We start from the raw sequence: 18,163 nt of genomic DNA, 5'->3' as shown, positions 1-18,163 counted from the left end.
TAACAATGTATTACTAGGAAAAAGCACACGAGAAATAAGAATAAGAAATGAAATTCACAAAGTAAGTAAGCAAACATACTATATACAGGAAATAATAATTTTAAAAAGTCAGTTCCAGTACCATATTTGCATGATACTGGAATCACTACTCTCGGCGGGTCTGACCTAGAGTATGTGGACAACTACAAATGCCTAGGTGTCTGGTTAGACTGTAAACTCTCCTTCCAGACTCACATTAAGCATCTCCAATCAAAAGTTAGATCTAGAATTGGCTTCTTATTTCGCAACAAAGCCTCCTTCACTCATGCTGCCAAACATGCCCTCGTAAAACTGACTATCCTACTGATCCTTGACTTCGGCGATGTCATTTACAAAATAGCCTCCAACACTCTACTCAGCACATCTATCATTCCAGTGGTAATACGAAATTGTAACTATTTTGCACTATGGCCTATTTATTGCCTTACCTCCATAACTTACTACATTCGCACACACTGTATATATATTTTCTGTTTGTATTTTTGACTTTATGTTTTGTTTACCCCATATGTAACTCTGTGTTGTTGTTTTTATCGCACTGCTTTGCTTTATCTTGGCCAGGTCGCAGTTGTAAATGAGAACTTGTTCTCAACTGGATTACCTGGTTAAATAAAGGTGAAAAAATTAATAATAATAACAATGTGCAGGGATACTGGAGTGATAGAGGTAGATATGTATAGGGGTAAGGTGACTAGGCAACAGGATATAAGATAAACAGAGTAGCAGCAGCTTGCATGTGAGTGGGTGTGCGGATGTGTAGAGCTAGTATAAATGTATGTGCATATTATATGTGAGTGAGCTAATGATAGAGTGAGTGTTTGTGTGTGTGTTGGAGTGACAGAGTGTAGTGCCCTGTGAGTGTGCATAGAGTCAGTGCAAATACTGAAATAAAGGGTCAATAAATATACAAGGTAAACTCAGTCTGTGTAGCTTCCCTTGCTTCCATTGTTTTTTTGTTGTTGTTTTTAGTCAAAGAAGGCCAAGAAGATCATCAAGGACCTCAGCCACCCGAGCCACGGCCTCTTCACCCCGCTACCATCTAGAAGGCGGAGAAGGTACAGGTGCACCAAAGCTGGGACAGAGAGACTGAAAAACAGCTTCTATCTACAGACCATCAGACTGTTAAATAGTCACCACTATCCTGCCTCCGCCCAGTACCCTGCCCTGAACTTAGTTACTGTTACTAACCGGCTACCACCCGGTACTCTACCCTGCACCTTAGAAACTGCTATCCTATGTACATAGTCATTGAACACTGGTCACTTTAATAGTGTTTACATACTGTTTTACCCACTTCATATGTATATACTGTATTCTAGTAAAGGCTCATCCTATATAACTACTGCTGTACACACCTTTTCTATTCATATACTGTCCATACACCCCATCATATACATATATATTCATATTCCGAACTCTGACATTGCTCATTCTGATATTTCTTAATTCCTTTCTTTTAATTTTTTTGATTAGTGTGTGAATCTCACTGGAGAAATCATCAGAGGGAGGGAAACACCGCCCCCCTGTCTCAGTATGTGTAGCCCATGTATCTGATGCTGTCTGGACAAAAAGAGTATGGCATGTTGCCGCCGTGGCATTTGATTGATTGATGGCCTCCCTTGATAATTATTTTTTATAAAATAATTAGCCAATCAGCTTTGAGCTGAGCTCAACTGTAGGTAGTCCTGGCGCAGCAAAACCACCCCCGAAGGGAGGCCAGGGCTGCGTTCAGTATGTTGTTACGTTCTGGAATGTTCAATTGAACGGAAATGGTACTGGGGGGTTGGGTTGTGGGTTGGGGAACGCTTTCAGCAAGGCCACTGCCCTTTAATTATGTCACTCATTGCTTCAAGCCACACCTCACCACACCCACCAAACGGGATCAAATGTACCTCAAAGTCTCTTCAAGAACGTACAAGAACGTTTTGGGGAAATGTGTCGTTCATTACACACCGTTCCGCAACGTAGCAAATGTTCAAGCGAACTGAACGCACCTCAGCTTGAAGAGGTTGGAGCAGGAGGCTGGATGGCCCGGTTTGGGGGCCATGGGGTCCAGCAAGAAGGTCGCAGGGAGGGCTGAGGTTTGATGCAGTGAGCGCATCCTGAAGGCGATCAGGGACATCTTTCTGAATGTGGCAGTGGCAGCTTGGACACAGGGAGGTGGAATTACTCTACAGGAGTGCAACAGATGATGGGGTTCAGATGAGTGAGAGTGTGTAGTTTGTGGGTGTGTTTGCCTGTGCCCCTGGTGAGCAGGGTTTGCACATTTGAGAACATTCCATTGGTCCTAAAGGGAAACTCCACCAACCCAGGGCATCGGGCAATGCATAATGAGTGTGCACTTTTATTGTTGTTAATAGAAAAAGTGTGCCCAGTATTTGGGTATGTTCCAGATAGAGTCTCTGCAGATTATCAGATCTTTACAATGCCTGGAGAAAATCAGGCACCTCATCAACGTCAAGATCCCGTAACACTGTGTATTTTAGTGTTAGACTTTTGTGGTCCAGGTCAATGGTCATTAGGCACCCACCGTGCCAATAGACATGACATACCACTGCAGCCAGGTCTGAGCCCCCATAACTAGCTCTCCCTTTGCCTACATATTTTTTACAATCCTATAATTTGCACAGCGCTCCATAGTCACTGTTCAGAATATCAATGGCTCAGAAAAGTTATAATACAGTCAAGAATACCCCTTAAAATGATCAAGAGTATGTGTTGATCATTCTAATTTACATAAATGCACGCCTCTGAACTAATTCGCGTTGTCCAAAGGTTATTTTGGCATGCGTGGCGAGCATTACCGATTTCAGTCTGTTCGGAAGTGACGACGTGGATAGATGAGTGACTGAACCTGAGGGAAAATATTGGAGAGCATAGACGACTGGTAACGTCGCCGAGAAAGACACCCAGGTAAGCGCTGAAGCACTAAAAAATACAGGTTATATAGCTAGTTAACGACATGGCTAGCAATCTTAGTAAGTTAGTAAACAGACCCAGTTAGCTAGCTTGCTCGACGCTTGCTGTGTCACAAACTGGAGAGACAAGTGCGTTAGCTAGCTAACGTTAGCTAGCATTGTCAATTGAACTAGCAGCTAATTAGCTGACGTTAGTAATTTAACTAGCTGATTTGACGAAGAATACAGTGATAAACTACACTGCAGTCTCAGGTGGTTGTGAAAATGTTTACGTGAGTTAGGTAACGTTAATAACGCACTAGCTAACTACCTTCCTTGCGAACCGTTCATTGTGGATTTGGCACGTTATTTTAACAAAGCGAGAAGAGTAACTAGCTAGTTAGTTAACGCGTTGGGTGGTCTCTACCACTAGCTAGCTACATTCCGTAGATTATGATGGTACCCGGCCAGCTAACGGTAGTTAGCTAACTAAATAAATGCACATAAGCCAATGTGCATAGCTAGCAACTAACTAGATATAAAACGAGACATGCAAATTGGGCAAGTTAGGCTAGCCAGGAAAGGCGTTGCTAAGATACAGTCACACACAGATAACAAAAAATGAGTTCTAGCTTGGAACTTCGCTAGCTAATTGGCCAGAAATGTTTGCTTTTTTTAAATAACTAGAAGCAGGTAGCGAGCTAGCTGCTGGTGGTCTTTTCCAGAAGCTCGCACAGACGAACATATTAGGTTGCAAAGTATTTTAAAGGGCTAGTATACCCAAATAATGTTGCCTTACCTTGACTGAGTGGTAACGTTATATTGCGCACAGGAGACAGACAACTAATAGATCAGATTTGTTTACTAGCGAAGTTAAAGCTGCCATGCTGTGGAAGCACACAGCGTAATTAAATTGTTGCCAGCAGCACGGTTACAGTCACCAACGATCTGGATAACATGAAAACAGACTCTACTAGGGTGAATAAAATGGTCAGAGTGAGGTGTTCTCTCATTTGTGTCTGTAAGTAGCTAGCGTGGAACCCCGTATTATCGGCATATTCAACAGCTTTTAAGAAATATATTACCTTCAACAGTGATCAAGCCATCAAAGTTTTGTGATTATTGGTGTCGTAAAAATTTTAGCTAACGGGTTAGCAATTAGCAAGTTTGACATTTCAGTGGAAATGATACTATTATCAGCTTTTTGATAAGTGGTTTAGCAAAAAAAATACGTCCCATATACGTCCTGTATTTTTTCTTTTATTTATTTCACCTTTATTTAACCAGGTAAGCCAGTTGAGAACAAGTTCTCATTTACAACTGCGACCTGGCCAAGATAAAGCAAAGCAGTGCGATTAAAAACAACAACACAGAGTTACATATGGGGTAAAACAAAACATAAAGTCAAAAATACCACAGAAAATATATATCCAGTGTGTGCAAATGTAGAAAGTTATGGAGGTAAGGCAATAAATAGGCCATAGTGCAAAATAATTACAATTAGTATTAACACTGGAATGATAATGTGCAAGAGATGATGTGCAAGTAGAGATACTGGGGTGCAAATGAGGAAAATAAATAACAATATGGGGATGAGGAAGTTGAGTGGGCTAATTTCAGAAGGGCTGTGTACAGGTGCAGTGATCGGTAAGGTGCTCTGACAACTGATGCTTAAAGTTAGTGAAGGAGAAAAGAGTCTCCAGCTTCAGAGATTTTTGCAGTTCGTTCCAGTCATTGGCAGCAGAGAACTGGAAGGAATGGCGGCCAAAGGAGGTGTTGGCTTTGGGGATGACCAGTGAGATATACCTGCTGGAGCGCATACTACAGGTGGGTGTTGCTACAATGAGCTAGGATAAGTCAGAGATTTGCCTAGCAGTGATTTATAGATGGCCTGGAGCCAGTGGGTTTGGCGACAAATACGTAGTGAGTACCAGCCAACAAGAGCGTATAGGTCACAATGGTGGGTAGTATATGGGGCTTTGGAGACAAAACGGATGGCACTGTGATAGACTACATCCAATTTGCTGAGTAGTGTGTTGGAGGCTATTTTGTAAATGACATCGCCGAAGTCAAGGATCGGTAGGATAGTCAGTTTTACGAGGGCATGTTTGGCAGCATGAGTGAAGGAGGCTTTGTTGCGAAATAGGAAGCCGATTCTAGATTTAACTTTGGATTGGAGATGCTTAATGTGAGTCTGGAAGGAGAGTTTACAGTCTAACCAGACACCTAGGTATTTGTAGTTGTCCACATACTCTAGGTCAGACCCGTCGAGAGTAGTGATTCTAGTCGGGTGGGCGGGTGCCAGCAGCGTTCGATTGAAGAGCATGCATTTAGTTTTACTAGTGTTTAAGAGCAGTTGGAGGCTACGGAAGGGTGCATGGGCAAGTTGCAGTGGAGGGTGCAGAGCTGGTGGCCGGGGTAGTGGTAGCCAGGTGGAAAGCATGGCCAGCCGTAGCAAAATGCTTGTTGAAATTCTTGATTATTGTAGATTTATCGGTGGTGATAGTGTTTCCTAGCCTCAGCGCAGTGGGCAGCTGGGAGGAGGTGCTCTTATTCTCCATGGACTTTACAGTGTCCCAAAACTTTTTGGAGTTAGTGCTACAGGATGCAAATTTCTGTTTGAAAAAGCTAGCCTTTGCTTTCCTAACTGCTTGTGTATATTGGTTCCTAACTTCCCTGAAAAGTTTCATATCGCGGGGGCTATTTCATGCTAATGCAGTACGCCACAGGATGTTTTTGTGCTGGTCAAGGGCAGTCAAGTCTGAGGAGAACCAGGGGCTATATCTGTTCTTAGTTCTGAATTTTTTGAATGGGGCATGTTTATTTAAGATTGAGAGGAAAGCACTTTTAAAGAACAACTAGGCATCCTCTACTGACGGAATGAGATCGATATCCATCCAGGATACCAGGGCCAGGTCAATTAGGAAGGCCTGCTCGCTAAAGTGTTTTAGGGAGCGTTTGACAGTGATGAGGGGTGGTCGTTTGACCACGGACCTGTTACGGACGCAGGCAATAAGGCAGTGATCGCTGAGATCCTGGTTGAAGACAGCGGAGGTGTATTTAGAGGTTAAGTTAGTCAGGATGATATCGGCATACGGCCCCCAGTTATTGGTCACCTTACTATTTTGTTCAATTACAAGATATATCTGTTTAATTTTGTTAAAAAAAAGAGACACCAACCATGTACCCGAAGTGTTTACTAGATAGTTGACTAGTTGGCTAGGCTTCCGGAAAAAATAATGACTTGCCTGTCAACTTTTCATCGCGTAGCCTGGTGCGCCCTCCTGTGGAGTCTTAAAAAATGGTTCTTCACCAATGTATTCAATGTTGTAACCAAATAATGTCTCATCATTTGTTTTACAGATTAATCTTATGTTTTGAGAAAGTAGATAACAGTTGAATACTAAAATATGAGTATTAATAATTTACATCAAATAAAACTTTAATTTCAGTTATGTGCATTGACATAAACAGTGAAAACACTGTTGGAGTTTGTGTTGCAGAGGTGCACTTGGAAAGTAAAGGAAGAAATACACAAGATGGGTTCAATAAATATATATATATTATATTTTAGACATTTATTTTTTTGTAAAAATAAATAATTTCATATGAACACAAACAAAACAAACAATTAAATCTCGACCTCCATCTCTATATTGTCACAAAAATCACAATAAAAATACAGCTCCACCGCTACCTCTTGATCCCACTGCACACACCTGCAGTGGAACCAGTGCTGGCAGAAGTCACAGCACACCCATGGCACCTCGGATCTACACTCCTGAGAGGAGCTTGCAGGCGGATCATGCTCCCCGCAGCAAGCACAGCAGGTGGTGTCTTTTATAAAAAATTTAATAATAATAAAAATTGATTAATATGGTTTTGCAAAATGTAGAAGTTCTTCAACAACTATGGTAATTGATACAACTGAGAGAGAGAGAGAAACAGATGATGAAGTACCTGAGAGTGGTGCCATGAATGGCGTGACAGATGTGACCGGTGGAGCTTTTCTCTTCCTTTTCTGTGCTGCAGTTTGAGAAAAAGTAGTGTTAGACAGAGCATGTTTCATGAAAACCCCTTTCAACTTTTTTACATCAATACCTCTGGAGGAAGCTGCAGAGGTTTTGGAGGAGGTGGAGATGACTTGAGGGCTGGTGCTATGTACTGTAAATATGTAAAGAGAGATTTTTTTTTTTACATTGCTGTTTTATAAAACAGATAACAAACAGTAATTTGTTCGTAATTTAACATGTGTTTACCTGTGGAGGAGGCGGTATTCAAATTGCAGGGGGCAGGGACACCAGACGAGGCTGCTATGGTGGTGTGACCAGGGGAGGAGGAGGAGGCAGTTGGTCCAGAGGAGGCCGTGTTGGTGGTGACAGACGGGAGGGGTGTGGTGTGCATTGTGGTGGACAAAACCGCCGACGATGGCTTGGAGGAGCTGGTGTTTGTAATGGTGGGGTTGAGGGGCCGACGATGGTGTGGCCGGGAGAGTAGGCACGTGGCCTTCTTCTACAGCTGGGGACTCCGGCGGCTCCTACAGGTGTTGCACACTGGGAGGCACTGGCAGTGGTGATGCAGCTGTCAGGAGTGGTTCCAGCAGGGGGTCCTGCAGAGGCGACGGCGTCAATGGTCTCATCCATGGCAGCCCTCTCCTGTGCCCTCTGTGTTCTGAGGGCTGCCCGACGCTCTTTCTCCTCTGCCTCTGCCCTCTTTCTCACCCCTCTCCTGCCACTGGCACGTGTATTCCTCCCCGGTGAGGCATGTGGCGACCACAGGGAGTCTTCTGTATCGGTCCAGCCGATACTTCAGGACAGTAAGGATGTGCCCCAGGTCCTTCGCTATCAGCCCCCCTATTAGGGGGTGCTCTTCTAGAGCTAGGCCTGGGACTGGAGCAGGGGCTGAGGGTCCTCCTGTGGTCGCTGGGGAGGAGGTGCTGATGGACGGCACAGTGCTGCTTGTCCCAGGAGAGGTGGTGGTGGGACCCGGTAGGGACTGAGACGGCATTAAACATGACCCTTCAATGGCTGAAGGGTCAAAAGGGAAGAGGCCACACTTCTTAAACCCTTCCACCACATAGCGCATGTCCTTGCATCGCTGGTACGGGTAGCGGAATACTCTGGCAAATTCTGATTTGTTTACCATGTAGGAGTGGTCGAAATGGCTAAGGTCTCCAGCTACCTTGGAGAACTCGGCCTTTAAAGGGCCAAAGGACATGGGTGCAGTGTGGTGGAAGACAAAGAAGTATAACCCCTTCCCTTAGTGCCGCTGCGAGCACGTCCGGGTCCATGTGGTTCTTGTGTCCATCGAAGAGGAGACGGCGCTCTTTCACTGCATGCTTAATGAAGTGCTGAAACCACTTCCTGAACAGGTCCCCATCAATGTAGCAACTGCTTGACCGTTCATACAAGGCTTGGGTGGGGCCTTCCAGTGTGTAGTGGCCACCGGGGAAACACTTGGGGTAGATAATAAACGGGGGGATGTCCTCCCCAGCTGCGTTGAAGCAGGCCAGCACTGTGATGTGCTCCTTGGTCCCCGGAGCCTGCTGGTACACGTGTTTTGCGCCCCGGGGAGCCAGCACTTTGTGCCTGCTCTGGTCGCTATGAAACCCAGACTCATCGCAGTTATAGATTTGTCTGGGTTTCTCCCTCAACCCACTCTCCTCCAAGTGCTTCTCATAAGAAGTGAAGGTGGTGTCCATCGTCGGACGTGTGGCACACTCCGCTCTCCCCCTGTCCAGGGTGTCCGGTCTCCTCATGCTCAGGTTCTTGTGCCTCCTCCTGAACATTTCCCACTACCTCTTCCCCAGTGATGGGATTGTTTCCCCTGGGTGCCGAAACCTACAATAGAATATAATATATAATTGTCCATCCAGGATGAAAATGTTTTTGGCATCACCATACATATCCACATTTACATCACACACATTGAGAACAGTCAGTCCACCAATCTACATGCATAAATACAGAGAACACCAAATACCTGCATATTTTGCCGGCGTATTTCATCAGCCTCTGTCTGGTGAAGGGGAACAGATACAGTACTGCACCAGAGAATTTTCATCCTCTGGTGCAAGCAATGTGGGTGGTCCACTGCGACAACCATGGGTCACCCGGCCGCCCAGCCTGTCCGCCAGGGTCTGCCGAGGTATACCATGCACCTTGGTAGATAAGAAAATAAAACTGTTACTAGCAGATAAAATTCACATACACATGGTAATCTCCTAAAAACAAAAGATTGCTAACCTTGGCAGCCTGGCGGATAGCCATCCCTGCCCCGCAGTCCTCCAAGGCATGGAACATGTCCACCTCACTCCACTGCTTCCTCTTGACTTTCTCCATGCTGTGGTGTTAATACATGTAGCTAAATAATTTGGCATACTATACACATTTTAGAAAGATAACTAAATCTGAATATGTATAAACATTTACAAGGTGATTAAAGTTTTCACAATAGCTGAAAGTGTACCCACGTTTTTTGTTTGATGTTATCTGTAATGAAAATTAGTGTCCCAATTAGTTTAATATTGATGCATACATTGTCAAATTTGACTAAATACTGCCTCTATGTAGCTGTTGTAAGATGAAACATAGCCAACAGTGATAGGTGTCAAAAAGTTAATGGTTCAAAGTTCCAAATACATTTTTGCAGATTGTGCAAAACGTCTCCGTCAGAGGACTCCAATTTTGATACGTTAAAGCTTGACAACATTCAGCTATTTTCGTGACATGTATTATCTAACGCTTACAATTTATTTCCTTTTTGCTGTCTTAGCAGTTCTATCAACATTTAGCAACTAAGCTAGCAACATTAGAAAATCCGTTAGCTATATTTCAGAGGTAAAAAGTTGGATATTAAATGATGTGTGGTCTGTCGCGCAGTCGAATTTTACAATATGCATCGTGTTCCACAAAATGTGTACATATAGGTTTTGAGCGTTTTCAAAAAAGTTAACTTAACTTAACATAAATTGCACTGAAAATCGGTGGTCAGCTAGCTAGAAGGCTGTCGTTAGTTGCAAAACCTACTGTTATTTTCCAGTCCATTTTAAATGTTGAGCTCAAGGTGATTTAGTCCTCCAACCACTAGAGAGTGTCCGAAGTTAGGGGGTGTCCGATGTTGGGGGAAAATTAGCTAGCAGTGTGCGCTCTGAAAGCTCCGACAGCCGAAACGCTCGGAATTTACCAACGGACAATCTGACATGACAATGCTCTGAATTTACGAACCCGCACTCTGAGCACACTCTGGCACTCCAGATTTAATTTATGAACAAACCCTAAGTTTATTGGTCTCGTACACAAATGTGCAGGTGCAGCGAAATGCTTGTTTCTAGCTCCAACAATGCAGTAATACCTAGAAATACAAAACAATATACACATAATCCCAAAAGTTAAAAATTCAGAAATATCAGAATGAGAACGAATAATGTCAGAGTCCGGAATATACACTGCTCAAAAAAATAAAGGGAACACTTAAACAACACAATGTAACTCCAAGTCAATCACACTTCTGTGAAATCAAACTGTCCACTTAGGAAGCAACACTGATTGACAATACATTTCACATGCTGTTGTGCAAATGGAATAGACAACAGGTGTAAATTATAGGCAATTAGCAAGACACCCCCAATAAAGGACTGGTTTTGCAGGTGGTGACCACAGACCACTTCTCAGTTCCTATGCTTCCTGGCTGATGTTTTGGTCACTTTTGAATGCTGGCGGTGCTTTCACTCTAGTGGTAGCATGAGACGGAGTCTACAACCCACACAAGTGGCTCAGGTAGTGCAGCTCATCCAGGATGGCACATCAATGCGAGCTGTGGCAAGAAGGTTTGCTGTGTCTGTCAGCGTAGTGTCCAGAGCATGGAGGCGCTACCAGGAGACAGGCCAGTACATCAGGAGACGTGGAGGAGGCCGTAGGAGGGCAACAACCCAGCAGCAGGACTGCTACCTCCGCCTTTGTGCAAGGAGGAGCAGGAGGAGCACTGCCAGAGCCCTGCAAAATGACCTCCAGCAGGCCACAAATGTGCATGTGTCTGCTCAAACGGTCAGAAACAGACTCCATGAGGGTGGTATGAGGGCCCGACGTCCACAGGTGGGGGTTGTGCTTACAGCCCAACACCGTGCAGGACGTTTGGCATTTGCCAGAGAACACCAAGATTGGCAAATTCGCCACTGGCGCCCTGTGCGCTTCACAGATGAAAGCAGGTTCACACTGAGCACATGTGACAGACGTGACAGAGTCTGGAGACACCGTAGAGAACGTTCTGCTGCCTGCAACATCCTCCAGCATGACCGGTTTGGCGGTGGGTCAGTCATGGTGTGGGGTGGCATTTCTTTGGGGGGGCCGCACAGCCCTCCATGTGCTCGCCAGAGGTAGCCTGACTGCCATTAGGTACCGAGATGAGATCCTCAGACCCCTTGTGAGACCATATGCTGGTGCGGTTGGCCCTGGGTTCCTCCTAATGCAAGACAATGCTAGACCTCATGTGGCTGGAGTGTGTCAGCAGTTCCTGCAAGAGGAAGGCATTGATGCTATGGACTGGCCCGCCCATTCCCCAGACCTGAATCCAATTGAGCACATCTGGGACATCATGTCTCGCTCCATCCACCAACGCCACGTTGCACCACAGACTGTCCAGGAGTTGGCGGATGCTTTAGTCCAGGTCTGGGAGGAGACCTTCCGCCACCTCATCAGGAGCATGCCCAGGCGTTGTAGGGAGGTCATACAGGCACGTGGAGGCCACACACACTACTGAGCCTCATTTTGACTTGTTTTAAGGACATTACATCAAAGTTGGATCAGCCTTTAGTGTGGTTTTCCACTTTAATTTTGAGGGTGACTCCAAATCCAGACCTCCATGGGTTGATAAATTTGATTTCCATTGATCATTTTTGTGTGATTTTGTTGTCAGCACATTCAACTATGTAAAGAAAAAAGATAAGATTAATTAATAAGATTATTTCATTCATTCAGATCTAGGATGTGTTATTTTAGTGTTCCCTTTATTTTTTTGAGCAGGGTATATACTCGCGCACACACACAGTACCAGTCAAAAGTTTGGACACACCTACTCATTCCAGGGTTTTCTTTATTTTTAGTATTTTCTACATTGTGGAATGATAGTGAAGACATCACAGCAATGAAATAACACATATGGAATCATGTAGTACCCCAAAAAGTGTTAAACAAATCAAAATATATTTTATATTTGAGATTCTTCAAACTAGCCACCCTTTGCCTTGATGACAGCTTTGCACACTGTTGGCATTCTCTCAACCATCTTCATGAGGTAGTCACCTGGAATGCATTTCAATTAACAGGTGTGCCTTGTTAAAAGTTAATTTGTGGAATTTCTTACCATAATGTGTTTGAGCCAATCAGTTGTGTTGTTTCAAAGTAGAGGTGGTATATAGAAGATAGCCCTATTTGGTAAAATATAAGGTCCATTTTATGGCAAGAACAGCTCAAATAAGCAAAGAGAAACGACAGTCCATCATTACTTTAAGACATAAAGGTCAGTCAATCTGGAAAATGTCAAGAACTTTGAAAGTTTCTTCAAGTGCAGTTGCAAAAACCATCAAGCGCTATGATGAAACTGGCTCTCATGAGGACCGCCACAGGAAAGGAAGACCCAGAGTTACCTCTGCTGCAGAGGATAAGTTTATTAGCATTAACTGCACCTCAGATTGCAGCCCAAATAAATGTTTTACAGAGTTCAAGTAACAGACACATCTCAACAAGACTGTGTGATCAGGCCTTCATGGTCGAATTGCTGCAAAGAAACTACTACTAAAGGACACCAATAAGAAGAGACTTGCTTGGGCCAAGAAACACGAGCAATGGACATTAGACCGGTGGAAATCTGTCCTTTTGGTCTGATGAGTCCAAATTTGAGATTTGTTGTCTTTGTGAGACGCAGAGTAGGTGAACGGATGATCTCTGCATGTGTGGTTACCACCGTGAAGCATGGAGGAGGTGGTGTGGGGGTGCTTTGCTGGTGACACTGTTGGTGATTTATTTAGAATTCAAGGCACACTTAACCAGCATGGCTACCACAGCATTCTGCTGCGATACACTGATACACTGATACACTGTCCCATCTGGTTTGGGCTTAGTGGGACTATTACTTGTTTTTCAACAGGACAATGACCCAACACACCTCCAGGCTGTGTAAGGGCTATTTGACCAAGAAGGAGAGTGATGGAGTGCTGCATCAGATGACCTGGCCTCCACAATCCCCTGACCTCAACCCAGTTGAGATGGTTTGGGTTGAGTTGGACCGCAGATTGAAGGAAAAGCAGCCAACGTGCTCAGCATACAGTGTGGGAAAAAGTATTTGATCCCCTGCTGATTTTGTACGTTTGCCCACTGACAAAGACATGATCAGTCTATAATTTTAATGGTAGGTTTATTTGTACAGTGAGAGACAGAATAACAACAAAATAATCCAAAAAAAACGCATGTCAAAAATGTTATAAATTGATTTGCATTTTAATGAGGGAAATAAGTATTTGACCCCTCTGCAAAACATGACTTAGTACTTGGTGGCAAAACCCTTGTTGGCAATCACAGAGGTCAGACGTTTCTTGTAGTTGGCCACCAGGTTTGCACACATCTCAGGAGGGATTTTGTCCCACTCCTCTTTGCAGATCTTCTCCAAGTCATTAAGGTTTCGAGGCTGACGTTTGGCAACTCGAACCTTCAGCTCCCTCCACAGATTTTCTATGGGATTAAGGTCTGGAGACTGGCTAGGCCACTCCAGGACCTTAATGTGCTTCTTCTTGAGCCACTCCTTTGTTGCCTTGGCCGTGTGTTTTGGGTCATTGTCATGCTGGAATACCCATCCACAACCCATTTTCAATGCCCTGGCTGAGGGAAGGAGGTTCTCACCCAAGATTTGACGGTACATGGCCCCATCCATCGTCCCTTTGATGCAGTGAAGTTGTCCTGTCCCCTTAGCAGAAAAACACCCCCAAGGCATAATGTTTCCACCTCCATGTTTGACGGTGGGGATGGTGTTCTTGGGGTCTTAGGCAGCATTCCTCCTCCTCCAAACACGGCGAGTTGAGTTGATGCCAAAGAGCTCGATTTTGGTCTCATCTGACCACAACACTTTCCCCCAGCTCTCCTCTGAATCATTCAGATGTTCATTGGCAAACTTCAGACGGCCCTGTATATGTGCTTTCTTGAGCAGGGGGACCTTGCGGGCGCTGCAGGATTTCAGTCCTTCACGGCGTAGTGTGTTACCAATTGTTTTCTTGGTGACTATGGTCCCAGCTGCCTTGATCATTGACAAGATCTTCCCGTGTAGTTCTGGGCTGATTCCTCACCGTTCTCATGATCATTGCAAATCCACGAGGTGAGATCTTGCATGGAGGTAGATTGACAGTTATTTTGTGCTTCTTCCATTTGCGAATAATCACACCAACTGTTGTCACCTTCTCACCAAGCTGCTTGGCGATGGTGTTGTAGCTCATTCCAGCCTTGTGTAGGTCTACAATCTTGTCCCTGACATCCTTGGAGAGCTCTTTGGTCTTGGCCATGGTGGAGAGTTTGGAATCTGATTGATTGATTGCTTCTGTGGACAGGTGTCTTTTATACAGGTAACAAACTGAGATTAGGAGCACTCCCTTTAAGAGTGTGCTCCTAATCTCAGCTCGTTACCTGTATAAAAGACACCTGGGAGCCAGAAATCTTTCTGATTGAGAGGGGGTCAAATACTTATTTCCCTCATTAAAATGCAAATCAATTTATAACATTTTTGTCATGCATTATTCTGGATTTTTTAGTTGTTATTCTGTCTCTCACTGTTCAAATAAACCTACCATTAAAATTATAGACTGATCATTACTTTGTCAGTGGGCAAACGTACAAAATCAGCAGGGGATCAAATACTTTTTTCCCCCTCACTGTAAATTCCACAAATGAATTTTTAAGAAGGCACACCTGTTAATTGAAATGCATTCCAGGTGACTACCTCATGAAGCTGGTTGAGAGAATTCCAAGAGTGTGCAAAGGGTGGCTATTTGATTTGTTTAACACTTTTTTGGTTACTACATGATTCCATGTGTTATTTCATAGTTTTGATGTCTTCTCTATTATTCTACAATGTAGAAAATTGTAAAAATAAAGAAAAACCCTTGAATGAGTAGGTGTGTCCAAACTTTTGACAGGTAGTGTATATGAAAGTGCCAATATTGTACGGTCACCAAGTATGATCATAGTATTCTTATAACTGTAAAATAAATAAGTAGTTTATAATTTGACTGTTAGGGCTGTGACGATCTTGGAATTTCAGGTGTTGGTGATTGGCGTGACATTTATACGAGTCATCGGGAGGGGCCGACGGGGTGCATTCCATGCGTCATCACATTTGCAGAGTTACGTAAGACAGCTGACTATTCCTAATGTGATTAGTAAACTGGATAGTAATCATTTAAACTAATATAACTCAATCACTGTTAGCAAGAAATACTTAAATGCAGCGTGTGGTGGAGTAGGCCTAGGCTAGATCAGATATTCCTCTTTCTTTGCACGGGAAAAATGTGCCCTTTTTATATCATGCAATTCTTTTACACTTGATGACTAGAGAGATTAGCACAATCTTTTTCAATACGAGTTTCAAGGTGGCACTGACCCAATGATAAAAACTGAATATGCTCCGCTAGTGCAAATAATACTGTTCGCCAGCCCAGCACCTCCAGGTGAACGGATGATCTCTGCATGTGTGGTTACCACCGTGAAGCATGGAGGAGGTGGTGTGTGGGTGCTTTGCTGGTGACACTGTTGGTGATTTATTTAGAATTCAAGGCACACTTAACCAGCATGGCTACCACAGCATTCTGCTGCGATACACTGATACATTGTCCCATCTGGTTTGGGCTTGTTGTTATTCTGTCTCTCACTGTTCAAATAAACCTACCATTAAAATGATAGACTGATAATTTCATTGTCAGTGGGCAGACTTACAAAATCAGTAGGGGATCAAATACTTGTTTCCCTCACTGTATGTGGGAACTCCTTCAAGACTGTTGGAAAAGCATTCCAGGTGAAGCTGATTGAGAGAATACCAAGTGTGCGAAAAGATGTGGCGAAGGGTGGCTACTTTGAAAAATCTAAAATATATTTTGATTTGTTTAACACTTTTTTGGTTACTACATGATTCCATATGTGTTATTTCATAGTTTTGTTATCTTCACTACTATTCTACAATGTAGAAAATAGTAAAAATAAAGACAAACCCTTGAATGAGTAGGTGTCCAGTTACAGCTCATATATGGAAATCAGTCAATTGAAATAAATGCATTAGGCCCTAATCTATGGATTTCACATGACTGTGCAGGGGCGCAGCCATCCACTTGGGAGCAAGGCCCAGCCAATCAGAATGACTTTTCCCCCACATAAGGGCTATATTACAGACAGAAATGCTTCTCAATTTCATCAGCTGTCCTGGTGGCTGGTCTCAGACGATCCCGGAAGTGAAGAAGCCAGATGTGGAGGTGCTGGGCTGGCGAACAGTATTATTTGCACTAGCGGAGCATATTCAGTTTTTATCATTGGGTCAGTGCCACCTTGAAACTCGTATTGAAAAAGATTGTGCTAATCTCTCTAGTCATCAAGTGTAAAAGAATTGCATGATATAAAAAGGGCACATTTTTCCCGTGCAAAGAAAGAGGAATATCTGATCTAGCCTAGGCCTACTCTACCACACGCTGCATTTAAGTATTTCTTGCTAACAGTGATTTGAGTTATATTAGTTTAAATGATTACTATCCAGTTTACTAATCACATTAGGAATAGTCAGCTGTCTTACGTAACTCTGCAAATGTGATGACGCATGGAATGCACCCCGTCGGCCCCTCCCGATGACTCGTATAAATGTCACGCCAATCACCAACACCTGAAATTCCAAGATCGTCACAGCCCTAACAGTCAAATTATAAACTACTTATTTATTTTACAGTTATAAGAATACTATGATCATACTTGGTGACCGTACAATATTGGCACTTTCATATACACTACCTGTCAAAAGTTTGGACACACCTACTCATTCAAGGGTTTTTCTTTATTTTTACAATTTTCTACATTGTAGAATAATAGAGAAGACATCAAAACTATGAAATAACACATGGAATCATGTAGTAACCAAAAAAGTGTTAAACAAATCAAATAGCCACCCTTTGCACACTCTTGGAATTCTCTCAACCAGCTTCATGAGGTAGTCACCTGGAATGCATTTCAATTAACAGGTGTGCCTTCTTAAAAGTTCATTTGTGGAATTTACAGTGAGGGGGAAAAAAGTATTTGATCCCCTGCTGATTTTGTACGTTTGCCCACTGACAAAGTAATGATCAGTCTATAATTTTAATGGTAGGTTTATTTGATCAGTGAGAGACACAATAAGAACAAAAAAATCCAGAAAAACGCATATCAAAAATGTTATAAATTGATTTGCATTTTAATGAGGGAAATAAGTATTTGACCGCCTCTCAATCAGAAAGATTTCTGGCTCCCAGGTGTCTTTTTTATACAGGTAATGAGCTGAGATTAGGAGCACACTCTTAAAGGGAGTGCTCCTAATCTCAGTTTGTTACCTGTTTAAAAGACACCTGTCCACAGAAGCAATCAATCAATCAGATTCCAAACTCTCCACAATGGCCAAGACCAAAGAGCTCTCCAAGGATGTCAGGGACAAGATTGTAGACCTACACAAGGCTGGAATGGGCTACAAGACCATCGCCAAGCAGCTTGGTGAGAAGGTGACAACAGTTGGTGCGATTATTCGCAAATGGAAGAAACACAAAATAACTGTCAATCTCCCTCGGCCTGGGGCTCCATGCAAGATCTCACCTCGTGGAGTTGCAATGATCATGAGAAGGGTGAGCAATCAGCCCAGAACTACACAGGATGATCTTGTCAATGATCTCAAGGCAGCTGGGACCATAGTCACCAAGAAAACAATTGGTAACACACTACGCCGTGAAGGACTGAAATCCTGCAGCGCCCGCAAGGTCCCCCTGCTCAAGAAAGCACAAATACAGGCCCGTCTGAAGTTTGCCAATGAACATCTGAATGATTCAGAGGAGAACAGGGTGAAAGTGTTGTGGTCAGATGAGACCAAAATGGAGCTCTTTGGCATCAACTTGACTCGCCGTGTTTGGAGGAGGAGGAATGCTGCCTATGACCCCAAGAACACCATCCCCACCGTCAAACATGGAGGTG

The 18,163-nt window shown here is 43.6% G+C and overlaps 1 protein-coding gene across 1 annotated transcript in view; it reads left to right on the top strand.

The window, feature by feature from the left end:
- The first annotated feature begins 2,846 nt into the window (after positions 1-2,846).
- The window catches only part of LOC121545706 (spermatogenesis-associated serine-rich protein 2), a 37,984-nt gene continuing 22,667 nt past the window's right edge, over positions 2,847-18,163 (top strand). The window contains exon 1 of the mRNA XM_041856467.2: positions 2,847-2,952. The gene's annotated coding sequence lies outside the window, so the exon portion shown is untranslated. The remainder of the gene's footprint in view (positions 2,953-18,163) is intronic.

Source organism: Coregonus clupeaformis, chromosome 30 (genome assembly GCF_020615455.1).
Source record: "Coregonus clupeaformis isolate EN_2021a chromosome 30, ASM2061545v1, whole genome shotgun sequence".
Classification (NCBI taxonomy): Eukaryota; Metazoa; Chordata; class Actinopteri; order Salmoniformes; family Salmonidae; genus Coregonus; species Coregonus clupeaformis.
This window is presented reverse-complemented; position numbering and strand designations above follow the sequence as displayed.